The 16,784-nt window shown below is 37.9% G+C and overlaps 1 long non-coding RNA gene across 1 annotated transcript; it reads right to left on the minus strand.

Moving 5' to 3' along the window:
- Positions 1-458: 458 nt before the first annotated feature.
- On the minus strand, positions 459-16,430 carry LOC112848282 (uncharacterized). Its single transcript, XR_003222326.1, has 3 exons — positions 16,406-16,430; positions 2,307-2,442; positions 459-559 (listed from the first exon to the last, which is right to left on the minus strand). It is a non-coding gene; the product is annotated as an uncharacterized LOC112848282 (long non-coding RNA).
- Between the last annotated feature and the right edge of the window lie 354 nt (positions 16,431-16,784).

Here is a 16,784-nt window from a genome sequence, read left to right on the forward strand (position 1 = left end):
CCTCAGAAAGATAACATTTATTATAAGCGTAAGCAATACATATTGGCCCCGAGTAAGTTTGTGGCACATCCCCGCACCTCATAATCATGGCTGTCTGCAGTTAAGTATCCCCCATGATCTATTGACTCCATTTTTATTCACTGCATTTCTACCCTGGTAGGTAAAGACAGTAAGTTTGGCTCAGAATGCAGTGCAGACATAATTCATAAAAAAAGCGGGGAATTAAATAACACGAGATGCCCAGTTGTTTGTTGAAATGTGAACAGATATTTTGAAAAGAAAAATAAAATTCAGTAATTCTATTTACTATATACAACACCAGCAATAAAATAAAATAAATTAAATACATTTTAAGGTTCTTTTCTCACATAAGGCAAAAAATAAAAAATAAAAAAAAAGAGTGATTTTCTTAACACTGATAAAACTCAATGCATGCTGGTTATCAGTCTGACTCTTCAGCTGACTCTTTAGCACAGCACAAATCCTCTTGTACAGTACATCAAGTTATTGTTCTTTTGTGTTTGTGGAATATGCAAATTGGACCTTAAGCGAGTTGAACCTACAGCAAAGAAAAAGAAAGACAATATTACAATAAAGAATTCCCCCAGAAATTAATGTTTTATTAATTATGTTTAAGATAATATACTTGATGAGGCTAATTTTACTCCTTTTCATGAAGTAAATACAAGGGAGTGATGTCTCATGAGAAAAACCACATCATTTTTTAATTTATCATGAAATTAGCTTTTCTCCACTAACTGCAATCATGCCATGGGACTTCACATTGTGTTGCGTTGTGGTCTCATATTTTAATCACTATATGGGAAAATCACTCTCTTGCCCCCAGCATTATGCTAATATTTATTTTGGTTTGCATTACCCTAGTGTTTACAGCTAATGCGCTGGGGTCAAATGAGAGTCAGTTTAACTAATGTGATCAAGTTTCATATAATTCTCTCCCCTGATTTCTGTTTGCTTACAGAAAACTACATGCTTAAATAACATTGGAGATCATGTGCGTGTTGAGATATTAAAGCAAATTTCACAGTTTTAGTGATTCTTGAGCTATATCAGCACTGGAGAACAAAGAACGGAGAAGCCAAAGTAAAATGAGAAAGATACAAAAAAAGGAGGAAAAAATAAACAGAATTGTTCACTTGGTAATCTCAAGTTGTCAGTCTGACAAAATAACTCAATTGTCGTGTGGGCTTGCAACATTTGTTTGGATAGAGACAGGAGAGTTGCCAGTTTTGCCAAGCCAATATGCCATATGGGTTGTGCTGGTATGTCTCAAAAGTGCCCCTTGTTGCATCCCAGCATTGCGGCTTTCGATTACCTAGCTGTGGCAGTTCTTTTCCCAAGCTCCCACTACTTCTGGCACATTATAATGAAGATGACTCTTTCACAGTGTGAACTGCTCTCTCACAACTATGATCGCAGACGCAGAAACAGAGCAAGCGCAGGACACTTACAACAACACAACTGTACTCTGTTCAAGTGAGACACACACACACAGGCATCACATCACGTTAACAGTTTGAGCTGGACTGTGTGGTGACTGAAATGTGAGGATTAATGGATATTTATATTTCATTATGTCTTTATACTGGCCACAGAATAATGTATCCCTCTCTGGGAGATACTGAAACATATGTCAGCCCTTATCAAGTCACACATATAATTCAATTTGGCTCTAAACGCACTGATCAAATTTTGTTAATGTCTAATACATCTTCCGAAAAGGCACACAAATGCAATAAAACTGTTTCACACTTATCAGATATTGGGGCACATGTAATCCAGTTTAGCGTATCATTTTGGTTGTGGTGAATGACAAACCAAAAGTGATCACTGGAGGGTTTTGTAATGTACTGGATTTTTACTAAATTGGAGGAAATGTCATAATCAGTAAGTCTGCTATTTATTTCCTTGATTCATTTATTTATTGTCTGAAGCAAGTGTAAAATTCCTATTAAAATTTGCTTCAGCAAAAATCCAGAATTCAATTATATTCCATCTATTGCAGAAGGTTACCACTAATTTTCATAGTTTAAAACTTTGACCCAGGACAGTTTGGCCTAAACAAAGTGACTTTTTTCTGATCAGCTTTCTATTGATTTAACAGTCACTTAACTGGATAATTGTTTCGGCACTAACCTCGGAAAAATACTTTATGCCTGCTGCATGCACAGTAAGCATCACTTCCTAGTTCTGTTTTCAACAAAATTCAATTTATGTGGCATGAATTTCAACTTTTAAATGCACTTTTATTTCCTACTTTAGGAAAGAATAACGTCAAAGGGCACCTAGAGATTGCAGACAAATGTCTATCGTTCTGTCAGCTTGGAGATTGTCTGCTTCCACTTCTGGACAGAGGCACCATCAAGAAGGTAGACATTGCTTGTTCACATTTGTGCAGCTCCCGGTCCTTTTGCTTTACCCCTGTTGTGAAAAAAAGAAATTCATTGTCATTGTGTATGGAAAAGTTCTTTGTACACTAACGTAGTTTTAAAAATAGTCTAAACTGTCTGTGCTTCTCTACTTGCATCTTCAATATTACTGCATTGTGGTTGTTCTCTTTCCAGTTCAAGCCAACCTTCTGCCAATTAGAATTCAAAGTAAGCGCAGCACCATTCCCCAAAGACATTGCACTGCTGGCTTGTTGGAGGACTGCATGCAAGTGAACCCTGCACATTCAATGACTTTCTCTTTTCCCTGCACAGGCAGAGAGAGCTAAACCAATAGGACTCTGATTAGGGTTTATAAACTGTCATTTATGGACAGTATCTATAGTATTTAATCTTAAGGAGATCAAGATTACATAGTTTGAGCATCATCATTGCTTTCCTGTTAGGTCCAAGCAGTGCTTTTGTCCATGCTTTTTCAGTTAAACATTTTCTTTAGTCGAAAAAGCATTTGTATGAATGTACAAATTATCTTTTCTTCCACCCACCTAACAGTAAGAATAGACACCAATTAGTCACCTGACAGCAAACAAAAACACTGCACCACATTAGCTAGATGTCAACTTCCTGACTGAGGTAACCTACCACCCTCCTCAGCCAAATGAGTCACCTCTGTGAAAGAGCATCATCAGCCAGGACAATACGCTCTAAAGGCAATGACAATGGCTATTCTGCCATCACGATCTGTTTGTTGGTGTGTGTGTAGGTGTATGTGTATGTGTGGCTGGTATAGCGGGTTTTGTTCAACCCGTCACACTACACTTGGCTCCTGGTGTTGCTAGTAATCAATACAGGCCGGCAATCACCTACTGTTACCCGCCTCCCATACTGCCTGTTTTGTCCCTGACTTAATAATGAATTAGATCCCCCTTCAAATGCAGTGGTGACGCTCTTTGTAGCCTCTAATGACACACTCACACCCACACATGCACACACACACAAACACAAACATTTGGAACTGTAATTATAAAATGTTAGAATATAAAATGTGCATTTAAATGTTCACTTTGGTAAACAAATAGCATAGGTATATGCACTTTTCAAGGGCAGAACAAACAGTAGATTAGTGATGACACACACACACACACACACACACAGCCAACATCAAGGCTAACATTTCTATTGCATTTGCTAATCACTGATCAATAATTCAGAGCCCCCTTCTCATCTTGAAGGGTCTCTGGCTTCCTGAAACATATGGCAGCTGTATGTGTGTGTGTGTGTGTGTGTTTGCATGTGTGTGTGTCCGCGTGTAAGTGTGTGCCCTTGTCTTACATCGTTTTATCTGCTGTTCAGGTTACTAGCTTCTTATCAAAGAGCCCTGTCTGCAATGACGGCCAAACAGCAAAAGGAAACAACTTAGTTGAAGTTGTTTTTCAGAACTTGACTTTTGTTCCTTTCCTCCCCCAGCCATGTTACATCTAACGATGGAGCATCCAGTGCCAGTTATAACAGCCAGCTCAGTAATTTGCTGTGTAAGTCGACATGATGGTTATCTCTGTACAGGGCACCTTTCATTTCCTCCACGCTGGGCTTTTCCTCGATTCATGCTGCCGTTATCTTTTTTAGTAGGTCTTTTGGCAATTTGTCCAGCATGGGTTGGCTTACTAAAGGTCTCCTGCTCCACCCTCCGCACCTAAACCACCCCTCATTTTATTATCTAAGGAATTTTTTATTAAATGGCTTGCTTCTTATATTTGATTGACTTAAAACCCTAATGAATGAGAGTCAGATTTATGGATGTCACAGCTTTAATATACGACATTTACTGTGTCTTTTTCTTTTGTAGTAGAAAATATAGAGTCAAAGGATGAATGTATATTTTTTGAATTGTAGTTTATTTTTACAATTCTGCTTCAGCACATGATGTATTTATTTATTTGGTCCTACAGTTATCGACTTCTTTATTTGTTAATTATAGATTGTCTTTATTTGGTAGTAATGCTTGATCCAAGACAATCACATTTTCTCTCCACTGTTCCTGCTTTCCCTAAATCCTTATGCAATTGGCTTCTTCTTTAAAACAGTAGTCGCTAATTAAATCTTCTGAATGCAGTCATTTTTATAAACTGGCCAATGAGCTGTACCATTTTTCCTTAAAAACCAAAAGTTTAGACACTCGATTTAGACACTCGAGTGATTTTTCGAAGGACTCTCAGTTTTGCCTGAGCTACCCTCAAGGTAACAGTTTGGCTAACAGTCTGTTTTTGTGTTGTGTGCTTGTGTCTGTGTGTAAACATCTCTTGACTATTGAAGGATGACTCTTCCCATGTTTGCCTACATCACGCTGTGCACATGATGAATAGAGAGAGATGGTTATACTGGTTCATAGGAGGTCCAACCATGACCTCGCTACCCCTGTGGTAGCACAGTACCAGGCTTTGTCCTGGAACACAAAACTATCATAACATTGTGCATGAAACTTTTGATGAGGGTAGGTTTAGGGCAGATAAATGGAAACTATTTAACATTTGAAAAGTTAAAAAAGTTTGTATATTCATCCTTTAAAATAAAAAGGCAGAAATTTGGATTTACCTCTAAAGGAAACGAAGCAAACACCTTTTTTGTAACAAGTGATTCGTTACGAATAATTAGTGTTGATAAACTTATGAGGGGATAATCACCAACCTCCTAATGTGATCTCTTTGGATCACTGCTTAAATCACCCCACAGGAGAGGAGGGGAGAGAGGAGGGAGGCATGTGGGAACAGAGTTATGAAACCGAATCTCATCCCTCATTTATTTATTTCCCTCCATGCTTAGCCTCACTTCTCTAAGTAATTCTAATGAAGAGGCCTCAAATGACTTAATTTAGAGTGAAGTTAATTGGGTTTGGTGCTACACTTCCTGCCTGGATACTTTCTTATGTTTCCCTCCTGATTTTAACACAGAGAAGGGAGAGCGCAATCTAAAAGCAAACAGATATAGATTGAGAAGAAAGTAACAAATAAAAAAGATGGAAAGTCAGATGAGAAAAAAATTAAAGGAAAAATGAGAGAATGATAGGAAGTGACAAACACAGAGAAATAAAGATGAGTAAGGGGCTGGAGGCCCTCATATCAGGCGTGTCACCCCCGTTTGCCCAGGACTGTAATTAGATTTGGCAGCAACCCCATAATGATAAATGCCAGGATGATGAATGGAAATGCAAATGTGTGTGAAGTAGCCCCAGCCATCAAAGCGGGAATATCATTAACACTTTCCTCTTGTCAAATCCATCATTGTCAATAGTGTCTCCCTGCAACCACCATGTCCCACCAGCTACACAGGGGTAGTTTAGGAGTTAAGGGGGAGGGATTTTATAAAGGCAGCAACTAAGAAAGTCAAAGAGGGACATAATTAGTGGTAACTGAGTGTTATTCCTGCTACACTGTGTGGTCTATTTGATTTTTATTGGACTTTATAACGGGGCATTACTAAAAACAGACATTACTAATTATACTGCTTGGAAACAAAGAAGATGGAATAGCTGAAATTGAAATAGTTCTAACCAGACTACAGCCCACTTAATGACTCTATGAAGCTGTACTTAGGCCCAATGATATTAGCATTGAAGCAATGTCAGCCTTTTATGATGCTCACTGTCGGTATTTTAATGTTTAGCAGGTAATATTCATCATTTTTTCTCTAATTTTCTCTTTTTAAGCAAGCAATACAACAAGTGAAAACTTGGCTTGACGATGACACTAAGTGATATATTAACAGATGGCAGATCTTGTGCCTGAATCAGATATCATTTATCTATCCAGTCTATCTAATATATAGCAAATAGCAAATCTGTTGCATATTTTATGGCAGTTTATCCAAATATCTTTTGGTCCACACCATTTGTAGGGATAAAACCTGTAACTGAATTTTGGAGTTCACCTTTCACACAGGGTCTGAGGGTCTCGCAATTTTGGTAGGAGAGGGAGGGTCAAGACTTTTATTCTTTTACACTCTCAAACTTAATAACAGGGATTAAAATACCTAATGTGCTCATCCCAATTCTCATTTATATCAAATGTTTTCTTAATCAGTGGATCTAAATTACATTCTTTTCATCTGTGTTGCCTGAAAAATTGATCTGGGTCTGTAGCAATGCTGTTTTACCGATATCACAGTGGAGAGTAAAAACACTACCTAAGGAGATTCTGTCAGAGTTTGCAACTTGACTTTCTTGTGCAACTTTGCAGTCTACCAGTTGTGAGCGCACACATACAACCTTTATTTTTTATTTTTTTGCCTAGATTGGTTCAGATAATGTGTCAGAATATTTGAGTGTGGTGGAGTGTGCTTACTATACTGTCTTAGATGACTGCCAAAGGTAAAAGTACTGGAGTGAGAGCAAAGTAGCAAACCAAACATTCACTTCATCGTAATGGTGAAAGTAAGACACTTAGAATTTCCTTTTTGGAACTGGGAAGTGAAAGAAAATGTGTGTGCCATTACTTTTAGTGCAGATGTTGTTTGTGTGGCGTTAGTACTTCAAAATGTTTTATACAAACAATGTCTAATCTATATACACTTTATGGTATTTTCTTAACTTTTTACGTCATGATTACATTGTAAAGAATGGTGATGCAAAAAATTCAAAGGAATTCTGACAACTGATAACCAGACATATGTAATCCCGTACAATCAGCAAGATGTTGCTCAGACTACAGAACTACTTGGCAAGAGAGCAGTTGTACTAATAAAATCAGTCTTTTCTTTAAAGCCATCAAATGACAGGTGTCCAGCATCCTGTAGCTTCACTACAAGTCTTTCATAATTCTTTAAAAAATAAAATCCATCCCGTAGAAGCATCTCTACTTGTACCAAGAACTTTTTAATCTGTGTTGTAAAGTATAATCAGTAGGCCATAATCCTGTTTCCATCACTTCTTTGTTTGCATTCATTCACCCATAAACACTTAGACAAATGTTTAATTGAGACAAGGTGGTAGTGGTAGGGTGGAGATGTAAGTCAGTGAAGCAAGCAGTGGTGTCTTTTACAGGGGTTGTATGAGCCAGGGCAGCTTTGTCTGACACCTTGAACTAAATTATTGAGTGAAGGGGGGAAGAAGCAAAGAGGAGGACGCCGTGACATTAGTACTTGTTGTTGTGGGTGCTGTTCAGCCTAGCATATATCTGAAGTGAGATAGCATGAGTGTATGTGTGTGGACATGACAATTACATAGACAAAAGTGAAAGAGAATGGAAATGGACAGGTGAATTGACACTTAGTACACCTGCTCAACATCTAACCCAAAAGAATCAATCGTATTTCTATTAGCATTTGTACTTACAAAGCACGATAGTATTACATCATAGTATTTGTGCAAATGCAGAAATGATTAAATATGGCAAGTTTTATTTATATGAAAATACAATGACATACCTGTCGGTAACATACCCATGCTTTGCAAATATTCTGCTGCATGTTCTTTATATTCTGTAATGTTGATGCCGGTAGTATCAACAGCATAGAGGATACTGCAAATTAATGGTTAGATACTTTTCATAAGTTGTAGCTAACTATACTTTTTATATTGACAAAATCCAGGTGAGCACAGTTCACATCTACACAATGAAAACATGCCAATAGGAGAGTCCTACTTTAAAATTGTGGCTATCGGTCAGACTCCGTCCTATCATCTTCCTTGTTTGACCCAGACACTGATCTCATCTGCAGCAATAAGGGGCCTCCTGGTCCTAATCAAATCATTCATTAACTATTTAGTAGATTCAAAAGTTCAGTGGACCATTGTTGCTTGCCTTCACCATTTCAAGCATTCACCTAAGTCACTGCAATTAAACACACATACATTTGCACAAAATGCCAACAAGAGTAAGCAAACACATGTACGCTCAAGTCACGCATATGTGTACAGTATGCACTCACTAACATAGAAAGACACACACAAGACTTTGATGAAGCCAAATTAGAGTACAAGAGTAGGGGTGGTTGGCTGGTGTGCAGCTTATAAATGATTTAGTATTCTGGCGACTCGGCTTACAGCCGTCTGTCAGCAACTAAGGGGTCATGTGGGCGACTAGCACGCGACCAGATCAACGTCACTCAACCTAAACCAAAACAGGATTTGAATTTTTTTAAATGTATTTATTTGTTTTGTGTGTGTTGATTTCCTTGGTTAATATTATCAAATAAGTTTTGTTTTCATATCCACAATGATTTAAGCCTGCAAATAAATTAGTAGGCCTACACAAATATAAGATAGGAAGAACATCTAGGTTTAAATATATATTTGGCAGGTTCAAATATGCTTTGAGGAATTTTTTTCTCCAAAACAAATACAAGTAGTTTGATTTGTTACAATTGTATCTAGGAGACATACAGTCTGTTGTCAAGGATGGAATCTGTCTACATCAGAAAACAGAAGCTGACTGTAGACACGTGAAGTCATGTCCTTTACCCTGCCACTGTTACAGAGTAAAGGACTGTCTCTGGACACTGGGCTTTATGCATCTTACTGTCAGGTATAATATGAATTGAAGTGACAAGATCTATACTAAAGTCCCCTTCTTCACCTGTCCACTTTAATGTGTTTGCTGCATGTGTTTGTATGTCCCTAGTTCAAGGTGAAACATCTATGACACAGCAGAGTGTTAAGAGATGTACACAACATACGCAGACACACATTGTACTCCCTGCTCACCTTCTCTTTTCATCTTCAGGAACAGGACATCTGCAGAAGAGTTTCTGATGGACCTATCCTCTGTTTAAATGTTTTATTCACAAATGTCTACAGTGGTTTGCTGCACTGTGTCCTTAGGACATAGCCTGAAGCTAAACACTCTCTTACTCTAGGTGGTCAGTGCTGTATTACAATGCTTTTCCGTGTTCGTCAGCCCCCTCTTGGACCCAGATAAAAAATCCTATAATGGAAAGGACTCACACCTGAAAAGCCCAAGAGCAAATGTGAAGTGAAATCAGAGGAAGTTAAGAAGACATGAAAGACCATTTGTCATTTTCAATAACAGACCATGTAGTGACCACAATGAACAGTGCTTTTTTATGTTTTTGATCATGACTTATTCAGAAATGTTCTGGGTCTCTGACCCCAGAGAAAACTTTCTTCTAAGGCAGAAGATTATCAACAGGTTTATCTCGGTATTTGTGATCTCCTTGTGGTAATTCTGGTTCCAGAATAACAAAAAATAACATTGATATAATATTATATGAAGATTTTCTGCTGTCATGCTAGTCTTGAAAGATCCAAACAATTTGCCAGTGACTGCATTTAGCTTTTTAGAATATGGCTAGGAAATTTGTGAGATGAAAATAAAATAAAATAATATAATGTTAATGCGTTTTCTGGCTACAATAAAAGCTGGCCATAAATGGACATTCCTGCTTCAACTGAACTGTGAAATAAGGCAGGTTTTAAGCCATTTTGCTGACTCTAATTGAAGTATTATATAAATCCTAAGAGATTGAGTCAAAACTAACTAAATGAAGCAAACTAATATATTTAACATATATTAAGTCTTGAAACTATGAAACTTAGATACTGTGAGTTGCTTTAAAAACATCACTTTTATCTACCAGTCATCACATATCCAAAGACATTTTCTCCTTTACAATGTGGAGAACTGCTTAGCAGCAAACCTCAACACGCAGAGTAAGACCCTGATACACACTGAAAACACACAGTGAACACTCCAATTTCTCCAGGGTTTAAGCTTTGATGTGACATAGTCTTATGCCTGCCAAGGACACTGCAGACTCTCAGCCAAGACTCTTCACCTGCAGCTACAGACTTATTGTCAGACAGCAAAGAAGTGCACACACAAGCACACAGAGAATGTCTCCATCTTGCAGTCTATCATGCTCACAGAGACAAACTCAAATTAAGGAAGTCTGCTTTCTCTCTTGATCTTCCACACTGTGTCAATCCACTAAATAAAGCAATAAAGCACGCACAGTTCATGTGAGAGACAGTTGTCTAATGAGAACAATGGAGATAAGACAGTGGCAGAAAAAAATAAAGCAAAAGGTCTTAAATTAAGATGAGTCATATTATGCCCATCCTTGCACTGTTGTTTATGAAGATAATGGACGGATCATTAAGTTCAACTGCCTTTGTTTACCATGCACAGACAGATACACAAAAACACACACATTTGACCTCCACCATTATACCTAATATTCTAGTAGGGCTCTACAAATTTTGTCTCCTTTAAAACGTCACACATATACACAGACACAATATACAGTACACATATACATCATATACAGGGTTCCACTGTATATTCCATTTCCGTGGTGCATGGATCCAATATATAAAGTGCAGTCTGTAGCCCTGAGGACAAGACCGGACAGTGAGAGCTACACAGCTCAGCATGTTTGCTGCAAATCCAATTATTACTCTCCACCTTTGAATTCAGGCGCTGATCCACAGAGTGCTAAAGCAATTATGAGACTTGGTGAAGGAAGGAGGGAGTTACCAACACTGAAAGAGCAACAAAGAAAGAGAGAAATTAGCCAATACGTTAACTCTTGATTCACAGAACCACCTCAGCGTCTCTGGTATTAAGTTCAGAGATTTCCTGGTGATTTCTGTTCGTTACACAATGCAGTGCACAGCTACTCTGCACTTTATCAAGAAACAAAAATAAAAATGGGCATGCAATGTAAACCACCTCAGTTCCTCATGACACAAATTTCATTATATTTTACTTATATTTTACTCTCATTCAACTGAGGGCTGCCTGTGGTGGGGTGCAGGGGTGGGGTTGGTTGATGGAGTCATTCCCAGCAGTTAGAGGGAAGGCCCTGGGCAGGTCGCCAGTCTGTCACACGCGGCCGATTTAAAATCACCAGTTAAACTAACACATATCTATGGAGCATCTGGAGGAAGACCATGCAGGCAAAAGGGGGGCATGCAAACTCCACAGAGAAAAGACCTCAGCCAACCAGGAGTTTCAAACCAGAAACCTTCTTGTTGTGATGGTGCTAACACCTGAACCACCATAACACATTATCATGTTAGCGCAACACATTTGACGGTAGGCAGATTTAACCTTTAAAAGAAATGTAAGTAAGATTTATCAGGTACGCTGGTGCATTTGTCATCCACTCACCCCCAACCCCCAAAAAACAGTTGGAAATAGTTAAAGCTATAGCATAAATGAAGAAAGTGAAAGTGAAAGTTATTCGTGTAAAGACAACAGACTATGTTCAGACAGAGTTAATGGCTTATACACAAATTTATACAATGCTATTCAAAAGAACTAAATTAGATAATAGTATCACTTCAGGTGATTCCGTAGGACTGATCATGTTACTGTGGAATGCAGCCTAGGGATAATGTAATGCCATCACACATATACACATATGCTATGCCCTTTAAAATTTGACTCGACAAGCATATCAGTTTTACACTGAAGTCAAGGGTCCCATTTTGGCTGTAAATTTTAAAATAAAAAAGTCAAATACTTGACATATTCTTACTGGGGTCACACAAAAAATATTTTGAGACTCTCCCCTTTTCAGTATAATCCTTAGATATATTTTATTTTAACTGAGGTATAAGTATGAGTGGTTAAAATGATCATGTTTTTTGTTTGGTACAATCTCCAAGTAACTAATACCCTAAGCTCCATCCTTCTATTGTCTGACAGAGTGCTTTCACTGTGAATCACTTCACAACATGCTAGGACAGACATGAAATTCGTTTTAATAACATAATCTTCTGTCATTTTCAGATGACGGTTAATGACAGGTTATTGCTCACCTTGTATATACCTGCCAACACAGATGTGTTCAAAAGAAAGTTAGAAGTTTTTGAATATTCAAATACATCTGCCCCAACATCCATGCACACCCACGCAAACATGACCATATTGTTTAGTACTATATTTTTATAAATAAAAAACCTCCCCTCTCCCCCTGCGGGCGGTCTTTGTCCTTCCTGGGATATATATATATATATATATACAGATCGCGGGGCTGGACGGCACTAACGCGTTAACGAGCTAACTGTGCTAACACGTTTATGCCATGCAGGCGTAACTTGCTAATGGAGATTTGCCGCGTTAATGTGGTTATAGCACTAATGTCAGTTTAACGAGATTAACGCTGACAGCACTAATATATACATATGTGTATATATATATATATATATATATATACATATATTACATATATATATATAGAGAGAGAGAGAGAACAGTATAGGACTGAGTATTTGAAAATACATTTACATATGTGAATTTTTAATTTTAGCACAACATTTTTTGTTGGCATGAATTAAAATTGTAAAGACAGCATGAAAGTCAGATTGTTTCAATCTGGGCAGGATTTGTTTTAAGAAATGCCTTGTTCAATTACCTAGAATAAGCACAAAACACTGTATTGTTGATTTAATGATGATTTTTGTAAAGCTGAAGACAAAGAAAAATTGTCTCCGTATTGACAGTATTCCATGATCCCTATTCAAGTGGGTAATACCATAGGGACTTAAAAGACAACTGGAGGTCTTTCACAATCAAAAATAACAGCAGCACAAATGCATATTGCTTGCGCTGCATAATCCTGACAAGCAAGCTTTTGATGATGACGAGACAATTGTTGTTGTACAACCTTGCAATGCTCTGAAAGCTCCTAATGCCTCTATTTAAAATATTTGACTTGGCACCTTTTCCTCTGTCTGACTTCCTTCACTGCATTTGCATATCAGTTGGAAGGTGCTGGGAAAAGAGAAAAGCTAAAGAGTGTTTTAGAAAGACTGACAGTGAAGGGATATCAGACGATCAATCACACTGACAGAGCTGAAATAAACAGAGTGGAATGAAGATGTGTCAGCCAGTTTGAGAGCACAGGTGTTTCTCTTTCTGATCCTTATCACTTCTGTCTAATCTGTCACTGCTTTTCTTTGTGTCTCACCTTTCCTCCTCCATTTCATTTTCTCTTTATCACATTCTTATATGAGGGAAAAAGAAACATTAAAGAGCATTTTATGCTAAAACAGGTCCAATTTCAGTTGACTTTATTATTATGTGACAAGTAAATATGATCGCTTTTACACCTTTTATTAGTAGGAAGGTATGGAGGAAAGGTTCATCTTACAGGGGCTAAATACTGGCTTAGTAAGTCACAGGAACCACAGATGATTTGTTGATCTCTGCCTCAACAAACACTAGATATCTCACAGGACATCACTTTACTTTCCTGAAAAGAAAAACAAACAAACAAAAAAGCATCAATATAACTAATAATTAGCTTAAGAAAAAATGTCTTGCTATCTTACTTTAAAACTATGGTAAGTGGTGGCTTTCAGACATTAAAAGACATTCAAGCCAACAGCAGTAACAGTAACTTTTGTTACAAAAATAAATACGTTTAAATAACAGACTTAACAGTTTACATGCATTAAAAAAATACTCTACCCACTATTTATTAAAATTGAAGGTAGTTTACATTTATTTGTGACTTTTTTAGGCCAACACTAATTTAAAGTTTGTGTAATTGCTATCAAAGTCAAGATTGTTTTATTTACTTGATCAAATTCTCAGACTCAGATAACAAATAAATAAATAAATACTTGCCAGCACACACCTCTGCATTTCCATGCTTCAGTAAATCTCCAACACAGGTCATTGCAAAGGCAGGCCTGTTCACTCAGTGTATAGCACTGACCACAGGGAGCGTGTGTGCGTGCGTGTGCATTTGCGTGTGTGTGTGTCGATGTGTGCATCCAAGCTGATGGCTGGCAACATTCGGAAGCTGCATATATATTTGCATGTTTGAGAATGTGTGTGTGCACGTGTGCATGAGTGTTTTGTGCTGCACTACAGTGGGCTGGGCTGGCTGACTGCTGGGAGTCTCATAAAGCTCTCAGTTTGATGACCAACTGAGCAGTAAATTAATTAATCATCATTTTATGCCTCATCAAGCGCTTTGCCTGCTCCTCACCACGGGAGCCCGTCCCAATTAGCCAGCAGTGAAGCCAATTGTTTTGTTTAGCTTAGGTGTAGGGGAAAGAAAGAGAGAGCAAACAGTAACCACATCAAAGGAAGAAGGAGCAATGCTATTTTATGGTGTGGACTGGAAAGGTGACACAGTGATACAATATCAGACTGCATTTATGTATGTTGATTGAAGTCGATATCCACGTGTCAGCTTTATTGTATTTCCCACCTGTGTGTACATGTAGGTGTGTGCGTACATATTTGTGTGCGTGGCACAGAGTGAACGAGCGTGTGCGTGTTTGAACAAGGGGGAGGGTAGAAGAGGATCTGACAAGCTAATAAATATGTCATCTGTCTGTGTCAGGAGATTGCAGGCCTGCAGACCTGTAAGTAACAGACACCCACTGGCAAAGACAGGTATATAGAGTTAGTGAGAGAGAGAGCGAGAGAGAATGTGCTTTTACAGCAACATCCTCTGTGACCTGCCCCCTACAGCTACAGTAGTTTATTTGCCATGGCAGACACAGAAACGCCAAAGCAGAGGGTTCTGCAGTGCTCTTGTACAAGTACAGGACAGTGTTTATTTTGACACTTGATGCTGGTTTTGTTTTAGGTAATTTTTTCATATAAAAACACCTTTGAGTAACATTTTAGCCTAGTTACAGTCAAGAAAGTTAGAGGTATGGTATAGCTTTTGCTAGTGACCTTTTAGTCTCATTTATATAATGTCACTGATGATTTTGTAGACTAACCCTAGAGCTGTCACAATATCACATTTATACTATATGATTAAGAAAATTCACTTATATTTGTGTAATGATGTTAAAATACTGTAACTAGCACATACATAGAATGATATCAATTATCAGTTATCAGTTAAGTAAATCTTTACCTTTGTTTATTCTGTGTGTTGTCACTGTTATGGGAGATTAATTAGATTTAACAGCATTGAAAGAGGTATATAAAAAGAGCAATTTTATTTAAAATACTTTAATGTAAAATTAGTTTTTAATTCTTAAATGTCATGTTTATGTAAATGAAAAATAAAAGCAAACAAGAGTGAATAACCAGCCTATCTGAACACAGAGTTTTGAAAAGTATGAGAAACACTGGGGGTACCTTCGAAAACATATAATAGACCAGTTATAGCACAGACCCATGTTTCAAAACTGGACACTATTACACAAACCAGTTACTCTAATCTGTTTTAAATGGAATGAGCTATAGTGTTAGCCAGGGCTGGACTGGGACAAAAAACCGGCCCGGGCATTTTGACTAGAGACCGGCCCACCAGGATAGAGATCGAAAATGTGACGTCATTCAGGGGTAAAACCGCAAAGGATTCTGGGAACTTGAGGCAAGCGGTATTAGCGCACGCAGGCTTTCAATTGAACTCCGTTACACAGCGATAAAAAGAAACCCAAAAAATGGCAAGAAGCTGTTGTATTATTAACTGCAATAGCCGGTCGCATGACAGCCACGGGAAGCCGATGGGTAAAGAGATCGTTTTTTTTATCGGATTACGTCGTTGAAGAGAAATTTTTCTGAAGTAAGAGCTGACGGATGGTCTGGATATACCAAATATAACGTCTCAGAACACTCCAGCTCACATGTTAGTCTGCTCCAAGCATTCCCACAAAGGTCAGTGTTTTGTAGCAGTTAATACGTCATTTTTCTTAACATAATTGGTGATATAGGTTACAAGCAAGTCTGGCGCTGAACAGAAATTGTCGCGCTATGCTTCTTTATTTATTGTGCATAAATAGTGAATTGTCCTGACACAATATTGCGTTTCGCTTCTGTTATTACCACGGTACATTGACAAAAACATATACTTTTATTCACAGGATAAAACAGTTGTTTTGTATCACTAATTGTCCAGTGCTATTACAACATACAATATTATTGTCACTGCTACATTTCTGTAATGTACCAGAAATTATTTCCACTACTAATTAATTACCGTTGAGCTCAAAGGTTATATTAATAAACGGTTAACGATTGTGTATTTATGACGAGGATTTGTGAGACTGGTAAACTTACCTTTGTTTGTACGATGGTCGTTCTATACGGTGCATTTCAAGGTCCTGTACCCATCCATCGGTAAACTGTACCTGGGCTTGTTGCAGTGACCTGAAGTTACTAAAAACTTCATGAGTGTATGCACTCACTCCAAGAACCGTATAATTATAAATCTGAGCGTGGTGAAAGTTGGGCAGCACGCTGACGTCTTTTGTCCACTCTGTGTGCTCATAAGGGTCTGACCCTCTCACTCCTTTGATTTTTTCCTGGTATCTTTTCTTTGCCTTTTCGTCGAGTCTGTCTTTGTAGGGACCGGCATTGTTCTCCTTCGTTTTGTACATTCCTTTTTCGTGCGGCAAAGAAAAACCAAGAAGGTACTGGAACCGGAGAATGAACATTT

Source organism: Oreochromis niloticus, linkage group LG11 (genome assembly GCF_001858045.2).
Source record: "Oreochromis niloticus isolate F11D_XX linkage group LG11, O_niloticus_UMD_NMBU, whole genome shotgun sequence".
Classification (NCBI taxonomy): domain Eukaryota; kingdom Metazoa; phylum Chordata; class Actinopteri; order Cichliformes; family Cichlidae; genus Oreochromis; species Oreochromis niloticus.